This window comes from Euprymna scolopes, chromosome 27 (assembly GCF_053919585.1).
Source record: "Euprymna scolopes isolate OS-2025 chromosome 27, ASM5391958v1, whole genome shotgun sequence".
Lineage (NCBI taxonomy): Eukaryota > Metazoa > Mollusca > Cephalopoda > Sepiida > Sepiolidae > Euprymna > Euprymna scolopes.
The window spans coordinates 62,611,429-62,635,249 of record NC_136508.1 but is presented as its reverse complement, the minus strand read 5'-3'; the positions used below and the strand labels follow the sequence as shown (position 1 = coordinate 62,635,249).

Here is a 23,821-nt window from a genome sequence, read left to right as displayed (position 1 = left end):
TATATATATATATATATATATATATATATATATGTATATTTGTATATTTTGGCAGCAAGTCATTATTCAAGCACGTTATTTCCGAGTTTTCTGGATATCATTTCTGTTTGCCGAGCAGTATTCTTTTTTTTATTCAGCTGGCATATTGTATGAAATGGTGCCCAAATCTATCATCAGGAGCGATTGTTGTTGTTATCTTTTTCGTTTTCTTTCCCTTTGAGGCTCGGTGTATTCACATTTTTTTGTTTTTATATTTTTTTTATCGTTTATAAAGGTGAGTGCAGGATGATTAGGGGCGAATTATTTTTATTTTTGATTACGATTTTCTTATTTTATAATTTATTTGTTTAGTTTCTTGTCAGTTATTAACGACTGTTAGTATATTTTTTCAGGGGTTTTATATATATATATATATATATATATATATATATATATATATACATATATAACCTTGGAAAAAAAGAGATGTAAATAAAATATTTTCTCAGTTTTCCGTAAGTGGGAAATATATTCCATATTGTTCATTGTGAAAGTGTTTTTTTTTTTTTCAAAACGTCTGATGAGAGGTTGTTCTTGTGAAAATTTTCAAACGACATAAGGTTTGAATTTGTCCGAATAGTCTTGAAACAATTGTAACTAACGATGAAATACACTATTTGTTGCTATCAAGCTATTTCTTGATGTCTTGATTTTCTTAAAATAATATATGAATGCTCAATTATGAAATATGGCAACTTTGAAGCTTACAATTTAAGTCATTTCATTCTGACTCAAAAGTTATTGGTATATGAACGGTTACTGAATTATCAATTATATAAACCCAATAAAATTCGGAATACTATAAATAAGATTACACACACACACACACACACACACACACACACACACACACGTGTGTGTGTGTGTGTGTGTGTAGATCGCACCACATATATATGTATATATATTATATATGAATAGATCGCGCCATATATATATATATGAATAGATCGCGCCATATATATATATATATATATATATATATATATATGAATACATCGCACCATATATATATGTATATATATATATATATATATGTATATATATATATATATATATATATATATATATAAATAGATCGCACTATATATATATATATATATATATATATATATATATATATATGAATAAATCGCGCCACATATATATATATATATATATATATATATATATATATATATATATATATAGTAAAAGTACCCGTCGTTGACTGGGTTCAAAAACAGCTTACAGAAAATGGACTCTGATTTATGAAAGTATGATAGGTTATGAAAAGAAAAGGGTTGTAAAGAGATAGCTTCGAATTTGGTGTATCAAAACCAAAGCAAAATATGATGAAAGTAAAAATAAAATAGATAAACCCTATAATTTATTATACCATACCTGTTCACACTGAAACACTCATCACAATATTCTGTGGATCTATATTAAAAAACCTTGTTAAACTTTGTGAAATATTTCCATTCTATGGAGGTCAGGCGCGAACGAACACCCAATGATTTTATTATACCATATTTCTTCAAATTGAAACATAATTATCAAAGTATACTTACGCAGATAGATATGAAAAGTCTTTATTAAAGTTTGTGCCCATTTTCATTCTATGGAGGCCAGGCGCGAAAGCAGGCCCCACAATTTTTTTATACCATCCCTATTTAAGTTGAAACATACTTATCAAAGTATTCTTATGTACATCTATATCAAAAACACTTGCAAACGTTGTTTTTTTTAATTTTTAAATTTTTTATTTCCATACTTTGTGGACCAGGCGGGAAGGCAGACCCCACAATTTTTATGAACCATCGTTCTGCCAGATCAAACATACTCATTCCTGTGTCTCGATCCATCGTCTATCATTATATGTAATCATTTTTTTTTTTTAAATAGTCAACCATATCGGAGCCTATTCGTGACCAGACACACACACACACACACACACACACACACACACACACACACACACACACACACAGAGAGAGTTTTATATTATAGAGAAGATATATATATTTATATGTATATATTTATATATTAATAGATCGCACCACACACACACACACATATATATATATATATATATATATATATATATATATATATATATATATATATGAATAGATCGCACCGCACACACATATATATATATATATATATGTGAATAGATCGCACTATATATATATATATATATATAGTGTGATCTATTCATATATATATATATATATATATATATATATATATATATATATATATATATATATAGTGTGATCTATTCATATATATATATATATATATATATATATATATGAATAGATCGCACTATATATATATATATATATATATATGAATAGATCACACTATATATATATTCATATATATATATATATATATATATATATGAATAAATCGCACTATATATATATATATATAGTGTGATCTATTCATATATATATATATATATATATAGTGTGATCTATTCATATATATATATATATATATATATATATATGAATAGATCGCACTATATATATATATATATATGAATAGATCACACTATATATATATTCATATATATATATATGAATAGATCACACTATATATATATTCATATATATATATATATATATATATATGAATAAATCGCACTATATATATATATATATATATATATATATATATATATATATATATATATATATATATATATATATATATATAAACCCAGTATACACCAAAGCCTATGGCATAATCGATATTATGTGTTCATGCTCCAGAAATTCATTGAAAAATATTTTTATGTGTAATGTGTTTCAGAAAAGTGAATAATGTGTCTTCTTTCAGCAGAAAACTATATTAATTATGGAGCTACATCTTGTGGATGTTGAATCGTACTGATATTGGGAACAAGTAAAGCATAAAATAAAACCCAGCGAAGCAATGAAAAAAAAAATATGTGGAGTCAAGAGTGACACACACGCATCATAAAACGAGAGTGGATTAAACCATTTGAACTCAACCAGGTTTTAATTATTAACATTTCATATCAGTTTTCAGACGTCGACACGCACTTTCGTGCCCATTATTCAACCATCGACGCAACGTAACGTAACGTAACGCAACACACACACACACACACACACACACACACACACACACACACACACACACACACACACACATACTCTCTCTCTCTCTCTCTCTCTCTCTCTCTCTCTCTCTCTCTCTCTCTCTCTCTCTGCTATGGCTTTAAGCGAACATTCGACTTGGAAAATGATTTCGTGACATACACACGCACGCACACACATGTATAGTGAGTAAGTGGTAAAAAAAAACCCGAAGAAAGTGCTCAATACTGCTGTAGAGCAAAATATGTTTTTATTACTGCTTTTAATCTGCTTGGTTACACATGTTTCGATCTGCTAGAAATAAATATTTAGATATTTATTTCTGTTGAGTCTGACAAAATTATCGGATCATTAACACGACTAGCAGATTAAAAACGGTAAACACATACACACGCCGCGCGTATTGTTGGCCGAACGGTTTGTTCCTTGCTAATGGAGTCAGAGATGGCTTCAAAGCCGGATTCAAATCTCGACCGGTGGTAAGCGTGACTTCCTGTACTGATGATTTCTGAAAGTATGAAACACTATGTCTGTAGGTATTAAAAAAAAAGACTAATATAAAATCATATATATATAATTTTACATTAGACATGAGTGTCTCATCCTTTTGGGAATCACCAGTGCAGGGAGTCACACTTACCGCCGGTCAGAGGATTTAAATTAGGCCTCGAAGCCATTTCTGACTCCATTAGCGAGGAACAAACCGTTCGGCCAACAATGCCAACAATATATATATATATATATATATATATATATATATATATATATATATATATATATATATATATATATATATATAAAGAATGCGAAAAGTATAAAAGCTCATAACTTTTCTTTATTCGTTTTCAATTGGTGACGTGCAGCAATACAAAATAATAATATTATGAAAAAAAATTAAAAAAAACTTTTTTTATAAGTACATAATTTTCGACCGATCCTTCAGTCTTCATCGGTGTAGTTAAAGTATGAGGATGCACGGGGAAAAGGGGAATGGAAAAGGAAGGAAGGTAGAGGAGGAGGAGAAGAAGGAGGAGGAGGAGGAGGAGAAGGAGGTATAGCCAATGAGAAGGTGCCACGTCAGTCTTAAATATATAAACATATAAGTACGCGCATACACACATGCACACAGTACATATATACATACAAACGAAAAATTAAAAATTAAACAGTAAATAAAAATGAGAAACATATATACAAAGGCGTCACCACTTATCAAGGCCCGAAAGCCACTTGAGTATAATGGTTAATGAGTGACAGGTGTCCACTGAGACAACAGCATAATTAATAATTATCGTTAGAAGTGGAAACTGCGTAGAAAATTTTATTATATAAGGTGGTGGCTTAACAAGAACTTGTTTACATTGGACTTGAAGACGACCATGTTCTAGTCAGCTGTTTGTATCCACAGGGGGAATACGATTCGGAGAATATCCACTGTGCCCAATAAAAAGATAGAGCTATGTAATTTATTTTAAGATTAGAGTGCAAGGACCTTTTTGGCTCCGTACTTCCCTGTTTCTCACAGAAGAAACATTGCGAGTCTATCTCTGCTCTATCGTTATTTTCATGGTAGGTGCTCGACTGAGCTTCAGTTTATGATTACGCTTGTAAAGCTTTTGCAAAACTACTTCTCTAACTACAACAACTGTCAAGAATTTCCCTCACTATCTGTGCCTAAAACTAAACGAAAATTCCATAAACAGGACTTTTTTCTTAGAAGTGTCCATCAGTGAAGCACAATACCGTGAGGTTTCTTTCCAGCTGACAATAACATGGCTGTTTTCATATCTAATGTAAATAAGTTTTTGTCGAGCTGTCCACTTATGATTAATCCTACCCAAGTTCAACCATTAGTGATTTTCACGGTGTTGTCTCACTGTATACCGAGTAATCATCAACCCTTATAAGAGGATTTCAATATATATATAATAGAAAGAAAAATAATCCTAAACAACAGATGTTTCTCTTTACTGCTCCCGAAAGTATCTCACTCCTGGCGCAGTCCTCTATCTGCACAAGAGCCAAGTACTTCCTAAGATAGAGTACTATTGCAAGATTTGGAGAGGAGCTTTTAAGAATACCCTTTCCTGCCTTAACTGGATACAAAACTGTCTTCGAAATCTAGTGGGCAAAGACCGTTTTGCATCCTTATTTCTCCTTTTTTACAGAAGAGACAAGTCTATCTCTGCTCTGTCGTTACTTTTGTGGCAAGTGTTCAACTGAGCTTTTTTTTTTTTACATAGGCATCACCACATTATCAAGGCCAAGAGGCCACTCAAGGATAAGGGTTAAAGAGTGTACAGTAGAAATTGGACATTATAGTAATCATTAGTAATGAAAATTTGGTAAAGTTGATAACTTATATGGAACGGCTCATCAAGAACTTATTTACATTAGACTTGAAGACAACCATATTGTAGTCAGCCGGAAAGCAGGAAAACGGAAGACAATTCCACATGCGTGCAGTTCTAAGAAAAAAGCTTTGTTCATGGAATCTACGTTTAGGTTTAGGCACAGATAAAGAGTGGGGGGAATTATTGATGGTGTTTACAGCTAGACGAGTGTTTCTTGTGAAAGTTTGGCGAGGGGGGGACCATAGATTGAAGCTCATTCGAACACTTTCCATGAAAATAACGATACATCAGAGACAAACTCGCAACATCTCTTCTGTGAGATAAAGGTTGCAAGGAAGAGAAAAGGACATCTCCTACGAGGCTACGAAGTCTATTTTGAACTCTTCAATTTATTTATAAATGGTTCGCAGCAAAAAGTCGTCTAGCTACAGCAGCTAACACCAATCTCTTTCACTCTATTTCTACTCGAAACTAAACGAAAATTACATGAGCAAAGTTTCTTTCTTAGAACTGTCCGTTAGTGAAACACAATACCGTGGGGCTGCTTCCCGGTCGACTATAACATGGTCGTTTTCAAGACCAGCATAAACAATTTCTTGCTGAGCCGACCTCTTATATAACTGAACCATAACCAAGTTCCACGATTACTGATAATCACGTGGTTGTCTCATTTAACATTCATTAACCCATACCCTAGGGTGGCCTCCGAATTTTGATAAGCGGTGACCCCCAAGAGGGGGGGGGAGTTAAAAACGTTTGGCTAGATATAAACAAAACAAAAAACTTAAATCTTCATTCAAAGCTATTTTTGGTAAAGCCATTAAAAAAAAAAATCCTGTTACTAAAAGTATCATAAATGTTCGTCAAAACTCGTAAACGTTTCCGACTTTTGACGATAAATGTATGGTCCAGTCTTTCAGTGATTGCGCACATTATAAACCGGATTTCTTCGTAAATGTCCGCTCGGGCTCAACCGGTACCTAACGTCGCCACCGGAATATGCAGAGCGCCATTAAAAACGCTCGGAAACCTGTTCAGATTATATATATATATATATATATATATATATATATATATATATATATATATATATATATATATATATATATATTTTAAATAGTATTTTCAAACTAAATCTAATTTTTACGATATTTTTGTTTATTAAATTGTTAGGTAAAAGTACAGAATAGTTAAAAAAAAACAAACAAACAAAAAAAAACTCTTCTCTATGTTAAGAATAACTTTCTAAATAATAACGTTATTATTTCAGCGCAGTAACATAGATGCACACGTACCTGCCATTGTTGGTTCAGCCTTACTGGATATTTACGAGAAATCCGGTTTGTAATATGCAACTGTAACGACATCCGGCTCGTACGATGTACCCATATCAATAATATTATACAAATTAAGTTAATTTTACCTTCTTTTTTTTATTATTAAAGGGAGTCGCTTCAGACAGGGCATGAAGCCACTTGATGTAAGGCATTAATAAAAACTAAAGATGATTATCGAAATGACAGGAGATGTGTATCGACCTTAGACATGTAAACGACAAAAGCTATAAGTAGAATGAAAAAAAAAATCAGCAAGATAAAAGAGTTCCACAATCTGCAGTTCTTGGAAAGAAGATACTGGAATAGGAAGCTGTATTACAGCGACTTTATATAAACAAGCAACGGCGAATTAAACGAAGAAATGAGGAATAAAGGAGACAATTTAGTGCCTATTCAAGATGGACACTTATAGCGATAAACAAAAGCGAAGAAAAACTTTTATACTGTACCTACTTGTCACGGAATGTAGATTCCATATTCCAAAAATCACAAAAAAAAAAAAATTGATCAAGTAGTTTTTTTTTCTTTCTTTTTTTTTTTTTTTTTGAAAACCAAATTTTTTACCGATATGTCACAGACAAGACCATGTTTCTGAAGATAATATAAGGGAAGGTAATTTTTTTAGTTTTTACATGCATTAGGGTTGCCTGCCCTTGTCTTTCGATTCGTTGATTTCATTTGTTCACCATCATTGAAACAGAGTAAAATTTTATTTTCTTGAGAGAGAGAGAGAGAGAGAGAGAGAGAGAGAGAGAGAGAGAGAGAGAGAGAGAGAGAGAGAGAGAGAGAGAGAAAACAAAAAAAAAACTACTTGATCAAATTACGTGATTTTTGGAAGTTTTCAATCTTCGTCTCGTGACTTGTACGTACATCATACAGACATTTTTGTATTTTCTTTAATTTTAAATGCCTCCATAAGTGCCAATCTAAATAGGCACTGACAATTTTGACGAATGCATGATTTCTGATAACTGGGGAATAATAATTAAAACCAAACAAAAACATCAGAAAAAAAAAAAATCGTTCCTATTTTCATAGGTTGATTCATAAAGTCAAAATAACCGAATTTCGGCTCCGTGTTGGAACACGGGTTCCTAACAGCTCAACGGATCTTGTCAAAAGATCAAAGAATCTGCGGTTAATCGCCGAGGACGGAAATCTCCCATTCCCGTAACGAAAGAAAATGAAACATTTGCAAAATGTCGTCGGTTCACGGATGACAACGTTTCGAGCCTACTTGGACTTCTTCAGAAATTAAGGCTTATTCCAAAAGTTGGCTTAGTCAGATGAGACAAGAACAATGAACCTAAACATTTTAAATAAAGGTCGAAACAAATTATTTAATCGATAGCAGGGTTACTAAGTGCTGCCCGTGCAAATAATAGATGATCTAATTGTTAACAACGAGGAAATTACCAGAGAAAATATATTTACTAGGGCGTTAGACACATTGACAACCTATATACATACATGATGATGATTGCAACGTCTTGTCAGACGAGTGTCACTCCCTCAGACATTTAAAATCCATGAACCCAAATGCCTGAGGGAGTATCTATACAAAGATGATGTTACAGAGACTTAGCTTTGTACGACAGCTAAGTCTCTCTCTCGGTTCAAAATGTTGAGATCCAGCAACAAGCAAGAGCAAGATAGCCGGCAACAAATTAAACTGCAGACCAGCTTAATGCGGGTACTGGTTTCCCGCTTTATGGTTTTTTAAATCAGAGATTTGCTTCTCCTAGAAAGGTTGCCTTCACCACGGCTTACGGGAGCCCTCTCCACCCCACATACATACATACATACATACATACATTATATATATATATATATATATATATATATATATATATATATATATTGAATGACATTTTGAAATGCTTTCGGATTACAGAAGGTATAATACTTAAAACCTAAAGTCCATATAAATATTAGTATCAATATTTATAAGACAATCACAATCAGATAAAGAAAGCCATAATTCTTCCCAAACAGTTTATAATATATGAACAAATTTATATAGTTCAGATAGATTCGATTAAGCCCCCCCTCTCTTTTTTTTATTTAACTACCATTATTAAACATTGGAAAATTCACCAAAAATTTTTTTCCCCTTTTTCGTAGATTAAATTAGAAGCCATTTAAAAGCCATTTAAAAGAAAATGATCGACCGTTCCTGAACTTTTAGACGCTACTGCACATATATATATATATATATATATATATATATATATATATATATACTCGGGTTTTTTTATATTCAAAAGTAATGGACTAATGAATTCAACGAGGTTGTTAGATAGTGCTCAATAAAAAGAGCTGATAATACTTGTTTATTGTTATATAAATATGCTCACATCCTGCTGCTTGAACTTTTGAATAGTCAAGTTGCTGCCTGATGATATCTGTTGTTTGATTGAAACAAGTAGCTATTTGTAGCAGCGGGATGTGAGCATGTTTATATAACAATAAACAAGTATATATATATATATATATATATATATATATATATATATATATATATCTTATAATATAAAGCTGAACGTCTCTGTGTGTGTCTGGTCACGAATAGGCTCCTATATGGTTAACTATTATAGAAAACTGATCACATATAATGATAGAAGATGTATCAAGACACATGAATGGGTATGTTTGATCTGGCATAATGATGATTCATTAAAATTATGGGGCCTGGTCCACAAAATGTGGAAATAAAAAATTAAAAAATTAATAAAAAAATGCTTACATTTTGATATAGATGTACATAATAATACTTTGATAAGTATGCTTTAACTTATGTAGGGATGGTATAATAAAATTGTGAGGTCTGTGTTCGCGCCTGGCCTCCATAGAATGGAAATATGTCACAAAGTTTAACAAGGTTTTTTAATATAGATCCACAGAATATTGTGATAAGTGTTTCAGTGTGAACAGGTATGGTATAATAAATTATAAAGTTTATCTATTTTATTTTTACTTTCATCATATTTTGCTTTGGTTTTGATACCCCCAAATTCGAAGCTATCTCTTTACAACCCTTCCTTTTCATAACCTATCATACTTTCATAAATCAGAGTCAATTTTCTGTAGGCTGTTTTTTAACCCAGTCAACGACGGGTACTTTTGCTGGTATATATATATATATATATATATATATATATATATATATATATATATATATATATATGTGTGTGTGTGTGTGTGTGTGTGTCTGTGTGTCTGTGTGTCTGTGTGCGTGAATTTATTTATATAAGATATATTGTTATATTCTGAGATAATATTGCATCGTCGAGTGGAAAATAATATACAGATATACTACAGAATAAATTTATTCCGATAGGTACAATAATAGACGTCCGTGTCTGGTAAAAACAATTGGTTACTGAGGAGGTTATGCGAAATATTTATATTCAAAGAGAAGTGTTTGTTTCGTTTTATAGTCATCAGTGTGCCTATATACAATCAATCCATCGACTGCTTGGCTTGAACCTTTGACCACAGGCTTGATCACTAGACATCTATATCTACGCGCCTAACGATTCTGTTGTATGATTGAGAAATGTAAATACTGCGTTTGATCAGCACTAAAAGTACGATACCGAAATAGGGCCAGATATACAAGGACTTTACTTTTGTATAAGCAATATCACCTAAAGAGGTCTCTCGTTACTTCTTACTGGATGACTGAAACATGCTCACGAATGTGTAGCTACATAAATGTTTATATAAAACAAATAAAAAGTATATATATATATATATATATATATATATATATATATATATAAACAAATCTGTAATATTCTGAATTATACTGGGTTAATATAATTCAGTAATTGTTCATATACCAATAAATTTAAGCCAAAAAAGAGAGATGACTTAAACTGTAAGCTACAAAATTATCATATTTCATAATTGAGCATTCATATACTGTTTTACCGAAAGCCAAGACTTCAAGAAATGGGTTGATAGCAACAAAAAGTCTATTTCATTGTTAGTTACAATTGTTTTAAGACCATTTCGACAAATTCAAACAATATGTCGTTTGAAAATTTAAAAAAAAAACAGCCCATAAAAACTACGTGTTCAGCGACAATAACTCTATTTCAAACTTAAGCATGACACACACGAACAATCTATTTCAAACTTAAGCATGGCACACCCACATACGAATGTTCTATTTCAAACTTAAGGCTGTTCTTGTGAAAATTTTCAAACGACATATTGTTTGAATTTGTCCAATTAGTCTTGAAACAATTGTAACTAACAATGAAATACACTTTTTGTTGCTATCAATTCTTTTTTTTTGTAAGTCTTGGTTTTTGTTAATACAGTATATATATATATATATATATATATATATATATATATATATATATATATATATATATATATATATATATATGTTTTGGCAGCAAGTCATTATTCAAGCACGTCTGATTGAAAACGACAGAGTTATTCTTAATAAATTATTTATTCTAAATAAACAATAAAATAGGAACAGCGAAACTAAAAAAATAAAAATAAAATTATTAGCCAATAAAAAAAATTATAAATACACCAAGCCTAATAGGAAAAGAAAAAGAAAACAACAAACACCAATCGCTCCTGATGATAATCGGACGCACCGATAGAAAGCGCTTGACAAGAATATGTCCGAACAACAACTTTTGGATGCCATTTTATATAACATACCTGCTGAAATTAAAAAGACTACTCGGCAAATGGAAAAGATATCCAGAAAGATCGAAAAACAAAATATGCAAGGATCCACGTATACTTTGCGTGTAATGAAATATGTGCAGAATTTTTAGAAAATAAATACAATAGAATATAGAAATCTATAATTTAATGCTTTATTTTTGGTTAAACATATTAGTATATTATTCTTTTTCTATTGTTTTTTTTCTTCATTAGAAAATAAAAGGAAAAAATAATGTACTAATACAAGCAGTAGTGATGGGACGATTCCAATATTTTTCATGATTCTGATACAATTCCCGATTCTGTTCTAAATTCCAATTCCGGTTCGTTTAAAATGTTGAATATTAATCGGGAGGTTTTTTGTTGTTTTTTTTTCTTTCCAGATTGATTTAAACTCGATTTTCAACAGGAGGAGATAACCCTTGCATTGCAGCTTTAAGTTGAAACAATTCTTTTTTTATATAAAAGTTGTTTGAATCCATAGTGTTATTCTACAAAGTCTAGAAGACAAACAAAGCTGGCGGTCAAATGCACGTGTCGTATCATGTATGTTTACAATCATCACTTGCTTGGTGAAAAAAGAGTGGGTCGGGTTTTTTTGTTTTGTTGTTTTCGTTTTTTCTTTTTTTTTTTTTTTGCAAGATCTGTTCAAACCAATTTTATGTGTGGATGTTGTTTGAAAGCCCTTCTTTCATAATCGTAATTAAAAAGGGAAACCCGTGAGGATGTGCACCTTTTCAAAACTTCTTCGATTTCATTTTTTTTCTTTTTAATATTTTCTTACATTAAAAATAAAGTCTCATTTTCTGTTTTCTTTTTTCTTCCCCGTAATTTATTCCATTTTTAAATTCTTCCCTTTACTTAAAAAAAAAATAAAATAAAATAAAAAAAAATAAAGGTATAACTTTCCTCTAAAATTAAAATTAAATTTTAAAAAATTACATAAATAAAAATAAAATAATTTCTCAAGAGAGGATTTAAAAATAACAAATAAATGAAATAAAAGAATATGAATTAAAAAAAAATTATTTACACATTAAAATAATAAAAAAAAATGGGTTTTAAAAAAAATGTGTATATAAAAAAGTTTCAAAAAAGTAAAAAAAAAAAAAAAAGTAAAAACAAATGAAACAAACAAATGAGTTATGAATTATTTCCCCTTTCCTCGTTCCAGTTTTTAGGCCAAAGTGTGTGAGTAAGAAGTTGGGGTATTGAGTCATTCGTGTCAATGAAGTCACTATTTATTGAAAAAGAGCGGATAAAGTAAGAGGGTATGGAGGTACAAACAGAGGGTGTTTAGATCCCAAAATAATTACACAATATAAAAAGGGATTAAAAAATATAAAAAAAAAAAAAATGGAACGCAGAAAAGGAGCAAAAAAAATGGTTATTGTTAAAATGCGTCCATAAAAACTACGCGTTCAGCGACAATAACTCTATTTCAAACTTAAGCATGACACACACGAACAAGCTATTTCAAACGTAAGCATGACACACACATGAATATTCTATTTACAACTTAAGCATCACACACACACACACACACACACACGCACACTATTTCAAACTTAAATATGACAGACCGACTAAAAGATTATTTCAAACTTAAGCATGACACACACATGAACATTCTATTTACAACTTAAGCATCACACACACACACACACACACACACACACACACACACACACACACACACACGCACACTATTTCAAACTTGAATATGACAGACCGACTAAAAGATTATTTCAAACTTAAGCATGACAAACTGACGAAAATATTATTTCAAATTGAAGTCTGAATAACCGCCATGTTTAATTTTGCTCTCATGGGGAGGCAAGTAATAGGGATCAACGAATAGACTCTTTCAACTTTCATTGTGACAGACCAACCAAAAATGTTATTTCGAACTTTACCTTGCTTGACCGATCAACAGACAGAAAGAGCATCTTATGGTAATTCCTGGACGCATCTAGAATTGGACGTTCAATTGTATGCCATGGTAAAGTGTGACTGACTGACCAACCGACTTACCGTTGAATCTAAAAAAAAAAAAAAAAAGAATAAATAAAAATAAAAATAAAAAACAACATTCAGAAAAAAAAAAGAGAAAAAAAGGAAGATTCTTTCTCAAACAGGAAGTCGAACCGGGAAGGGAGACAACCTTGAGAGAGAAGAAACAATTAAAACCTATAACTAAAAAATAAATAAATAAATAAATAAAATAAATAAATGGTGGTTGTTTTGTACAATGACAACGGAAGGAAAGGGAGAGCATCTCCAAGTCTGTCAAGCAGGCATAAATAACGAACTGGACACGTTATAACTCATGTGCGGTGGTATGACGATGGAGTGCTAGCTATAGACGATGACGAACCGCGCTGAGCGTTAAACAAGCAAAAAAAAAAAAAAAAAAAGTCAGGAAATTATGACGTCGTTTTTAAAGGGGTTGCAGTAAACAATAGGGGTAGACCACATGTTTTTTAAAGCCGTAATTTCTTTTTATCCTCCACCATTTTTTCTTTCTCAACTTTATAATCACGTCTGTTCCATTTTTGCATTAAAAAGAAAGAAAAAAAAAATCCAATTTATGCGAATCATCGTTACGCATCATTTTTTTTTTGTCCGCGAAAATTATTAATAACAGGGAGTCACGTGACTCCCCTTCCCATCTCTCAGAGGGAAAAAATAAAAACAAGACCGAGAACAGAACAGATAAAGTATAGGATCAGTACATATACTAAAGTTGCTAATATGTATCAAAGAATATTTTTCAAGAGTAATGTTTTAATAATATTATACTTTTTACGTCAGGCCAAGATCACAGTGTAGTGTCCTCAGTAAATGGAGGAGATATCCTTCATGACTGAGACAATTTAAATTTTTGTTCCTATCCAGAGTGTCCCTTTATGGGGAGTTGGATTTTCCCCACATTAAAAACCGACCTTGTGTCCAACTCTGCCCTCGTGGGGAGGCAAGTAAATAGGAATTTTGGGTTTGTATCGCCATACGCATAGATTAAAAAAGATGTCAAAAAACAAATATATAACAAATGTTATCAAATGCAAGATAAGTTACTTTTCTACCTAACTGGATAAGTTTTTAGTGTTTTTATTTAATGTAACATGTTTATTCAGCTCGAAAAACATACAGTGTTTACGAATTTATTGGAAAATTGTAAATGGCGCCCGACTCTCTCTTGAACACGGTAAGTTTGGGAAGATGAGTTAAAAATAAAAAAATATACTAAATACTGTTAAAAGTCCAACGAATATATGCCAGCCTTTGTCGCGGTAACATATATCGAACGAGTTTCTAACAGTATTTTGCATATTTTTTATTTTTAACTCATTTTCCCAAACTTACCATGTTCAGCGTTTCGCCATTTAAAATTTTCCAGTACATCGGTAAACACTGTATGTTTTTCGAGCTGAATAAACAGGTTACATTAACTAAAAACGCTAAAAACTTATCCAGCTAGGTAGAAAATGTAACTTATCTTGCCTTTGATAACATTTATTTGTTATATATTTATTTATTTTTTTGTTTTTTGTTTTTTTGACAACTTTTTCGAATCTGTGTATAGTAATACAAACCCAGGACATTATACATATTAAAAGTATCTCTTCCTAGGGAAGCAGTAACCCGAGGTTGCCTAAGATTGAACGATAATCAATGAATTTTTCACACGTCCATGTTTTTTGTTGTGATCAAAATCGGTGAAATCGTCAATTTTTCAGTCAAATCAATTGATTGACTGCTCTAGTTGGGGACCCATCGTGGTGCACGGAGAGAAAGCTTCAAATGCTTCCCCGTGTTGATTTAGTTCACAATACATTGTAGTCTACATTGCACTGTAGAGAACCTAGTGTTGATTTTATAAAATTATTTTCTTTTTAAATATATAATGGCCTGAATTACAGTTTAAAATGCAAAAATCGAGTATCATATATATATATATATATGATATTTTAAACTATATATGACAGAAAGGGGGTAGGAAATGATTAAATAAATTAAATCCAAGAACAATTTCTTCAAGTATAGTTTGCCATTTTTTAAAAATTGTTTTAAATTACATTTTTGTCAAGGAAAACTGGAAAACAAAGTTGTTGTTTTTTTGTTTCCAAATATTTTTTATAAAAAAAGACTTTGTTTTTTAAATTAGAAGAGAAGGTTTTAAAGGCAGCCCGTCGGCATTCCCCGGTAAGGGCGCCTCAGACGATTAGCCATAAACTAACTCCTTCTCAAAGAGCGAAGACAAAGCCTGGGAAGGATGGACCTCCTAGAACTGCACAGAATCAGCATTAAACAGCAATCTATAGGGGACAGGTCATTACAGGAAATGGTATGATCTCTATTGATTTTAGTGTCTGAGCATCAAAATCCCTAGCCGGCTATATTAGCATCCAGCCAAATGATGATATCCTATTCATTATTTAAGTGCGAAACTTTTGAAGTGTTGTAACTGCATCTTAAAATTCCTAGCAGGCAAGTAAGTAAAAAGAGCCATAACTTGCAGTCAATCGGTCAGTCCCTCCCCTCTCTCTCTCTCTCTCTCTCTCTCTCTCTCTCTCTTTCTCTCTCCCACACACTCTCTTTCTTTCCGTCTCTCCGGACAAACTTTCGTCGCCAGCGAGAGAAAGACAGATTGATAGCAGAAGAAAAACAAAGCAAAAGTCTCAGCAAACAGTTAAGTGTGACACGCGTAGGTAGATAAATACTAATTAGCATATTTAATGTATCGATTTTTTTTTAATCAATTTTCTCATGCTTAACTTTTATTGGAAGAACACACAAATTAAGACAAGAAAGATTTTTTAAATGCATAAATGCTGAAAAATGTCGACATGTTGGAAAATAACGATATGCAATATAAACACACCCGGAAAGCTGAACAACACGGTAAATCTAAGTTGATAATATGTCACGAGAGAGATAACACGTACACCACACCAGTGGTTTTCAGCCATTTTGTTCGAGCGGAACCCTATGGAAACATTCCACTGACTCATGGAACCCCTATGCAATAATTTAGTTGCCTTTAAAAAAAAAAAAAGAAAGAAAAAAAAAAAACAACAACATTTAAAAATTAAAATGAAAATACGGCACTTCTACAGAATTGGGACGAGATTTCCGGAAATCGTAATACTGAATTTCACATGAAAACAATGGTATCTATGTATTCCTCGTATTTTTAAGATGATTTTATCCAAAAATTATGAAAATTGATAGGGTAGAAAATTTTTTATTAAAGAAAATAAAAAATAGAATTTGATGAAAATGATCGTAAAACAAAGAGTTCAAAAGGGGGGGGGGTAATTTTCTGTCCGAATTAAACAAAGATGGCGGCAATTTTTCCCCTGCTAACACGATTAAAGTTGTTTTTATAATAATTCAATAATATTCAGGTAATTTGGAAGCTACCATTGTAGCTTATTAGAATTGTCAAAAAAAAAAAAAAAAAAAAAATATATATATATATATATATATATATATATATATATATATATATATATATATATATATATATATATATATATATATATATATATATATATATATATATATATATATATATATATATATATATATATATATATATATATATATATATATATATATATATATATATATATATATATATATATATATATATATATATATATATATATATATATATATATATATATATATATATATATATATATATATATATATATATATATATATATATATATATATATATATATAAAAAATTTAAAAAATCAGTTGAAACCATTGTTTTTTTTTTATCTGGAAACTCCATTTATCGTCTACAAAATCTCGTCCCAATCATGTAGGTGCACCGTTTTAGCGTTGGCCGTATAATAAGAATCTATAAAAAACAAACCTAATAGTGCCAAGATAAATTAATTTTTCAAATGTAGCGAGTTTAATTATGTAAAATTTCGTATATTTAAACAATAATTCTTTTTAAATATGCATATAATGATAAACTATTTTAAAAATTGAATTCAACATTCTATTTATTTGTGCCTTGTTTTAATTTAGAAATTGCGGAACACCTGGACTGTACAGGCGGAACCCTAAAGTTTTGCGGAACCGTGGTTGAAAAGAAAAAGCATTGACGTACTCAATGAAAAAGATTTATATATATATATATACTAGCATATCGACTCGGCGTTGCCCGGGTGATGGTCTGGACCCTTTAGCAGTTATTTTTGTGGGTCAAAGCCAATAAAAAAATTTTTTTTCCTCACATTCGATTATCCTGTATCTCAAATTTCGAGGCTTTACACTCCAACTAGTAATTTGGTAGAAAACGTAAAAATGAAATATTTTGAACTTTGACACCATCAAACCTACGTCTAAAATTTCAACTGTTTAGACCCAAAGTTGGTGAAGGAGTGTGGTATAGTTCTAAAAGGTCAAATCTTTGAACTTTGACCCCTTGGCTGCGAAATTTCCACCCCAAATCTAATTAGATAGCGAGCCCAATGTCTGAATACACTGCAAGTTAAAATAATATTTTAGGTGCAAAATTGGCAGAATAGTTTAGTAGAGACCATAAAAGTCAAATCTGAAAACTTTGACCCCTTGGCAGCCAAATGTTCGGTCCAAAACGAATTAAAAAGATTGACCTCATTATGACTGTGCTTTATGTCAAAGTTCAAGTGTTTATACTGAGTAGTTTGGTAGAGACCACAAAGGTAAAATATTTTTGAACTTTGACCCTAATTTTGACCCCTTAACATTTATTTTTACGAGCGCTCAAACCACGTGAAGTTTGATCCTGGTCCAATTAATCTTATTTGAGATTTCAATTGTTTGGACACAATATTTGTTTAGTAGATATCGAAAAAGTACCCTCTGATGAGAAGGAAAGTATTTCTTCGAAACTCCGTGGATTAACGACTATCCACTTATCTAGTGTTTCCTTTTCAGATTAAATACGCTTTTAACTCATTTCAAAGTGTTTTTTAACATGTTTTATTAACTGTTTTCTCATCTCTCTCTCTCTCTCTCTATCTCTCTCTCTCTCTCTCTCTCTCTCTCTCTCTCTCTCTATATATATATATATATATATATATATATATATATATATATATATATTTGTATATATATATAGATAGATAGATAGATAGATAGAGAGAGAGAGAGAGAGAGAGAGAGAAAATTTTAGTCATTCAATGAATTTAAACATTTATGACGTGAAATGTTTTAATTTCATATCAAAAGATTTTTTATTATTCTATGTAAGACAAAGTATACATTTGAAATATTTTAACTCCTTATCCTATAGGATTTCGATGTCTTCAGAGGAGAAAATATTAGCAAATAGTTATAATGGTTTACACCTTATTTGCTAAAGTCAGTGAGACATGGAATATCACAATTAAATAATTAAAAGTCATAGTGTACGAGAAGTTAAAGAAAAGGATATAAAAGTTAACATCCAAATTGCAGGTAAAATCCGAAGTGAATGTCTTTGAAAGCAGTGTGGTAAAATGATCCAAACTGCATTTTGGGTAATCCACATCACAATGTAATGATCCGAATTATGCGTATTCCTGGAGTAATTTCCCTTGTTATATAATGGATCCGGTAAAAAAGTTTTTTTCTGGGTCCGGTGGATCTTTTTATTAATGAATATATAAATTGATATATTTAATATTTTTATACTCATAGAACATGGGCTTAAAATTCCACTCTAAAGTAACTTTCAAATTGTTAATGAAATGAAAACATTAAAAAATTAAAGAATTGAAGCCGCTTTAGCAGACAGGCCATGCAGAATGAGAGAAATTGAAATGGTACGAAGAAGGAAGGAAAAGAAAAGAAAGGGCAGGACAGAAAATGCTTGTGCTTAATAAAAAGGCGAGTATAAGATAAAATAAAATACTGTATTTTGGATAATCCACATCACAATGTAATGATCCGAATTAGGCATTTTATTTTATTCTGAAGAGTGTGTGTGTGTGTGTATATATATATATATATATATATATATATATATATATATATATATATATATATATATATATATATACTAGATTTAGCACAGAAGTCAACAAAGGAAAACAAGGTTAAAAATATGCAACAAGTAAATGTTACCAAATGCAAGATAAGTTACTCTAGATAAGTTTTGTGCGTTTTAACTTACTTTAAAGAATTTTATTCGGCTCGAAAAATAAGTAGAGCCGACTTGTCAAGTTAAACCGTCAAGAACATGCCGTCTTTGGAGTCCCATTAATGACCCAAAACTCAAAATACTGATATATATCCACTCAATAAGTGTCACTGTGATATTAATTGAGTGAATTTCTATCAGTATCTTTTTGTTGTTTTCAAGACGTAAGCGATTATCGAGATTCCAAGTTGAACGACTGGATGTCGGCCATCTTGTCGTCGTTCTAACTTACCAACTCAGCACTACTTGCGTTTTAAATCAAATAGACTTAAAATATGTTCAAACAGAAAACCTATCCAAGTAAGTAGAAGAGTAACTTATATTGCCTTTGGTAACATTTACTTGTTATTTATCGAACTACTGTTCTGCTCTTCACAACGGTTCGGTCGATGAAACCTTAACCTTCTTAAGGTGTATCTTGTTGTAAATACTTGTTACACTTACGTGTACGGTAACGTAAAAATACACGTGTAGCTTGAAGAAATCTATTGATTTTAGTAGGTCAAACCGGTAGTTAAAATTATATAAATATGTATTATTTTATTATGAGTACCAGTAATGGAAAATTAAGTTTTAAACAAATAATTAAAAGAATCGTTTTTGGCATCGGAAAATAGGGGGAAAAATGTCCGATTCTGATGTCCCTAAAAGTTCTGATTTTTTCCGATTCCCGATTCCGATTAATCGTTGCAACCCGGTGTAAAAGTCGTACCTTATCAAGTTGCACATAAAAGGCAACAACGTAAAAAAAGACCACAAGGCTATTAGGATATATATATATATATATATATATATATATATATATATATATATATATATATATATATATATATATATATATATATATATATATATATAGTGTGTGTTTTATTGATGGGAAAGTTAACATAAATTATACGCCCACAAAAGCCCACATCAATAGTACTTGGAACAAATAGGGCGATCGTTGAGAATAGACGTAGGAAAACGTTATAAATATTTGTCGTGGGAGACGATTTCTTTTTTTTTTCTTCCTTTTTTTCGTTTTTTTTTTTTTTTTTTCTGCTTTTCTTGTATAATTGCAATCAAAATTAGCATTTTTTTTTCTACCTTGCAGCTTCCTTCTGGGTTAGTGAGAAACTTCACGTGTAAAGTAGCATAAATTGACTTATATGTTTTATTCGTTAAAACAAGTGTAGGCCGGTTGGAGGAAGGTGTGGAGGAGGTCAACGATAATACAACAATGGTGGCGGGGGGGGTCGGGGTGGGTGGGGAGAACGAAAAGAAAAAGATGTAAAAGAAAAAAAAAGAAAGAATGCAACTTTATTGTTATTGCCTTTCTTAACAAGCTGATAAAGTCATCTACACATGGCGTGGCCTCTTGGCCAAGATCAAAGTGTAGCATCTGTTCCGGCAGATGCTGCACTTAAGATAATTTGTACCAGTCAATGGAGGGGAAACCCTCTATACTGGGACAATTATTATTTTTGGTAACCAGAGTGCCCCCTTTTTGGGGAGCTGGTTTTTACCTCACATTAAAAACGGCCTTGTGCCTAATTTGCTCAGTGGGGGAGCAAATAAATACCATCTGTTCCGGCAGATGCTGCAAGCTATGACTAGCTATGACTAGCAAAGACCAGATGTGGGGGCAACCCCACATGCCTGACCTTTAACCAGCTCCCATTTCCCACCTCTCAGGAGCTGGTCCCCTTTTTCCCTTCCCCCTCCCTTCACTCCTCACATTAAAAATTGGCCTTGTGCCTAATTTGCTGGGTGGGGGAGCAAATAAATACCATCTGTTCCGGCAGATGCTGCAAGCTATGACTAGCTATGACTAGCAAAGACCAGATGTGGGGGGCAACCCCACATGCCTGACCATTAACCAGCTCCCATTTCCCACCTCTCGGGAGCTGGTCCCCTTTTTCCCTTCCCCCTCCCTTCACTCCTCACATTAAAAATCGGCCTTGTGCCTAATTTGCTCGGTGGGGGAGCAAATAAATATCATCTGTTCCGGCAGATGCTGCAAGCTATGACTAGCAAAGACCAGATGTGGGGGCAACCCCACATGCCTGACCTTTAACCAGCTCCCATTTCCCACCTCTCGGGAGCTGGTCCCCTTTTTCCCTTCCCCCCCCTTCACTCCTCATATTAAAAATTGGCCTTGTGCCTAATTTGCTCGGTGGGGGAGCAAATAAATACCATCTGTTCCGGCAGATACTGCTAGCAAAGACCAGGTGTGGGGGCAACCCCACATGCCTGACCTTTAACCAGCTCCCATTTCCCACCTCTCGGGAGCTGGTTCCCTTTTCCCCTTCCCCCTCCCTTCACTCCTCACATTAAAAATTGGCCTTGTGCCTAATTTGCTCGGTGGGGGAGCAAATAAATATCATCTGTTCGGGCAGATACTGCAAGCTATGACTAGCTATGACTAGCTATGACTAGCAAAGACCAGATGTGGGGGCAACCCCACATGCCTGACCTTTAACCAGCTCCCATTTCCCACCTCTCGGGAGCTGGTCCCATTTTTCCCTTCCCCCTCCCTTCACTCCTCACATTAAAAATCGGCCTTGTGCCTTATTTGCTCGGTGGGGGAGCAAATAAATACCATCTGTTCTTCAGATGCGGCACTTCCATTTCTCGTTCTCTTTCAGTGGAGGAGAAATCCTTCACGACTGAGACAATTTTTATTTTTTTACCTTTTCTCCACGCTAAAAAAACGACCCTGGTGTCTAACTCTGTCCTCGTGGGGAGGCATAGTAAATCGGTACACATGGCGTGTGGTTATCTTCTATTAAATAAAGGGTAATCGCTTTTTTCTTTTTAAATTTATTTTACTTTAGCAAGATTGAAGAGATCAAAGGGCTCCCTCCTTGAGCTAACGCTTTATTCTGTTATGATTTCAATTTATATCCGAGGACTCTTATAAGAATAGATGCTGTTCCCTTTATGGCTTGATCCTGGATATGACCTTAAACTATATCCAGTGGTGAGGCCCCAGCTTGCGGGCTGGGGAGTGTGGAGCCACCCTTTAATTGCCATTGCTCCCAGGTCCATTCTGACCTGGAGTGGTAGTACCTGTTAGGATCCCAACTATGGGTTAAACAGAATCCGACTTGAAAACAACAAATATATTCTATTAAAACATTTTTCTTCAAATTCTTTGGATTCGGCATTAAATAACCTGAAAAGGGTTGATACGCCGTAAAACAAAACCAACCAACCAACCAACCAACCAACCAACCAACCTTTATGGCTGCTATCTGTATTTCCTTCCAGGGATTACTTCTAAGTATTTCTGAAGATTCTTTTTATTAAGCCAGTTGCTCCTATCACAACCGGTATAATGTTTATTTCTTTCAGAGACCATGTCGTTTTTAGGACATTTTTTAGCTCCTGATATTTTGTTATCTTTCGCTGTTCAGCTCTATTAAGGCCAAAATCATTTTGGAATGTGACATCGATAATGAGCTCAGTTCTTTCGGGCTTGTTCCATATTACAATATCTGGTTTGATGGCCTTGTCTTTTATGTACCTTCCCGCCTGTATGTCTGTATATATATGTCTAGCTAAAAGTAAAAAAAAAAAAAACACAAAAAACAAAAAAAAAACTACAAAACAAACACCAATAAAGTTAGCATTTTCTTGAAACGGTATGTGATGTGTCTGCGTATATATATATATATATATATATATATATATATATATATATATATATATATATATATATATATATATTCAGTTTTTGTTAGTTTTACATAAGCATTTATATGCCGCTACACATTCATGAGCATGTTTCGGTCAGTCAGTTACAAGTAACCAGGGTCATAATGCTTATACAAATGCTTATACAAAACTTGTGTCTCTTACATGTAACTGGCTGATCGAAACATGCTCATGAATGTGTAGCGACAAATAAATGCTTAAAACAAAATGTATATCTTGCCCTACTCCGGAATTGAGCGCTCTTGTATGGACCTAGTTAAATTCATTAGTTATCTCACCCCTGAAAAGTATTAAACTAGAATTTTTCTTTGCAAAGCTATTTCTCTGAGAATTATTTGACTTGTGTTTCTTCGGTATCTAAAACAATAATAATAATTT

The 23,821-nt window shown here is 32.3% G+C and overlaps 1 protein-coding gene across 26 annotated transcripts in view; it reads right to left on the bottom strand.

Annotated features, from left to right (window-relative positions):
* The window catches only part of LOC145248863 (roundabout homolog 2-like), an 837,477-nt gene that overhangs the window by 697,307 nt on the left and 116,349 nt on the right, over positions 1-23,821 (bottom strand). For 25 of the 26 annotated variants that reach the window (XM_080110593.1, XM_080110605.1, XM_080110602.1 and 22 more), the window contains exon 2: positions 13,464-13,589. The exons of the other annotated variant lie outside the window; for it this stretch is intronic. The gene's annotated coding sequence lies outside the window, so the exon portion shown is untranslated. The remainder of the gene's footprint in view (positions 1-13,463; positions 13,590-23,821) is intronic. 26 annotated transcript variants of the gene reach the window in all.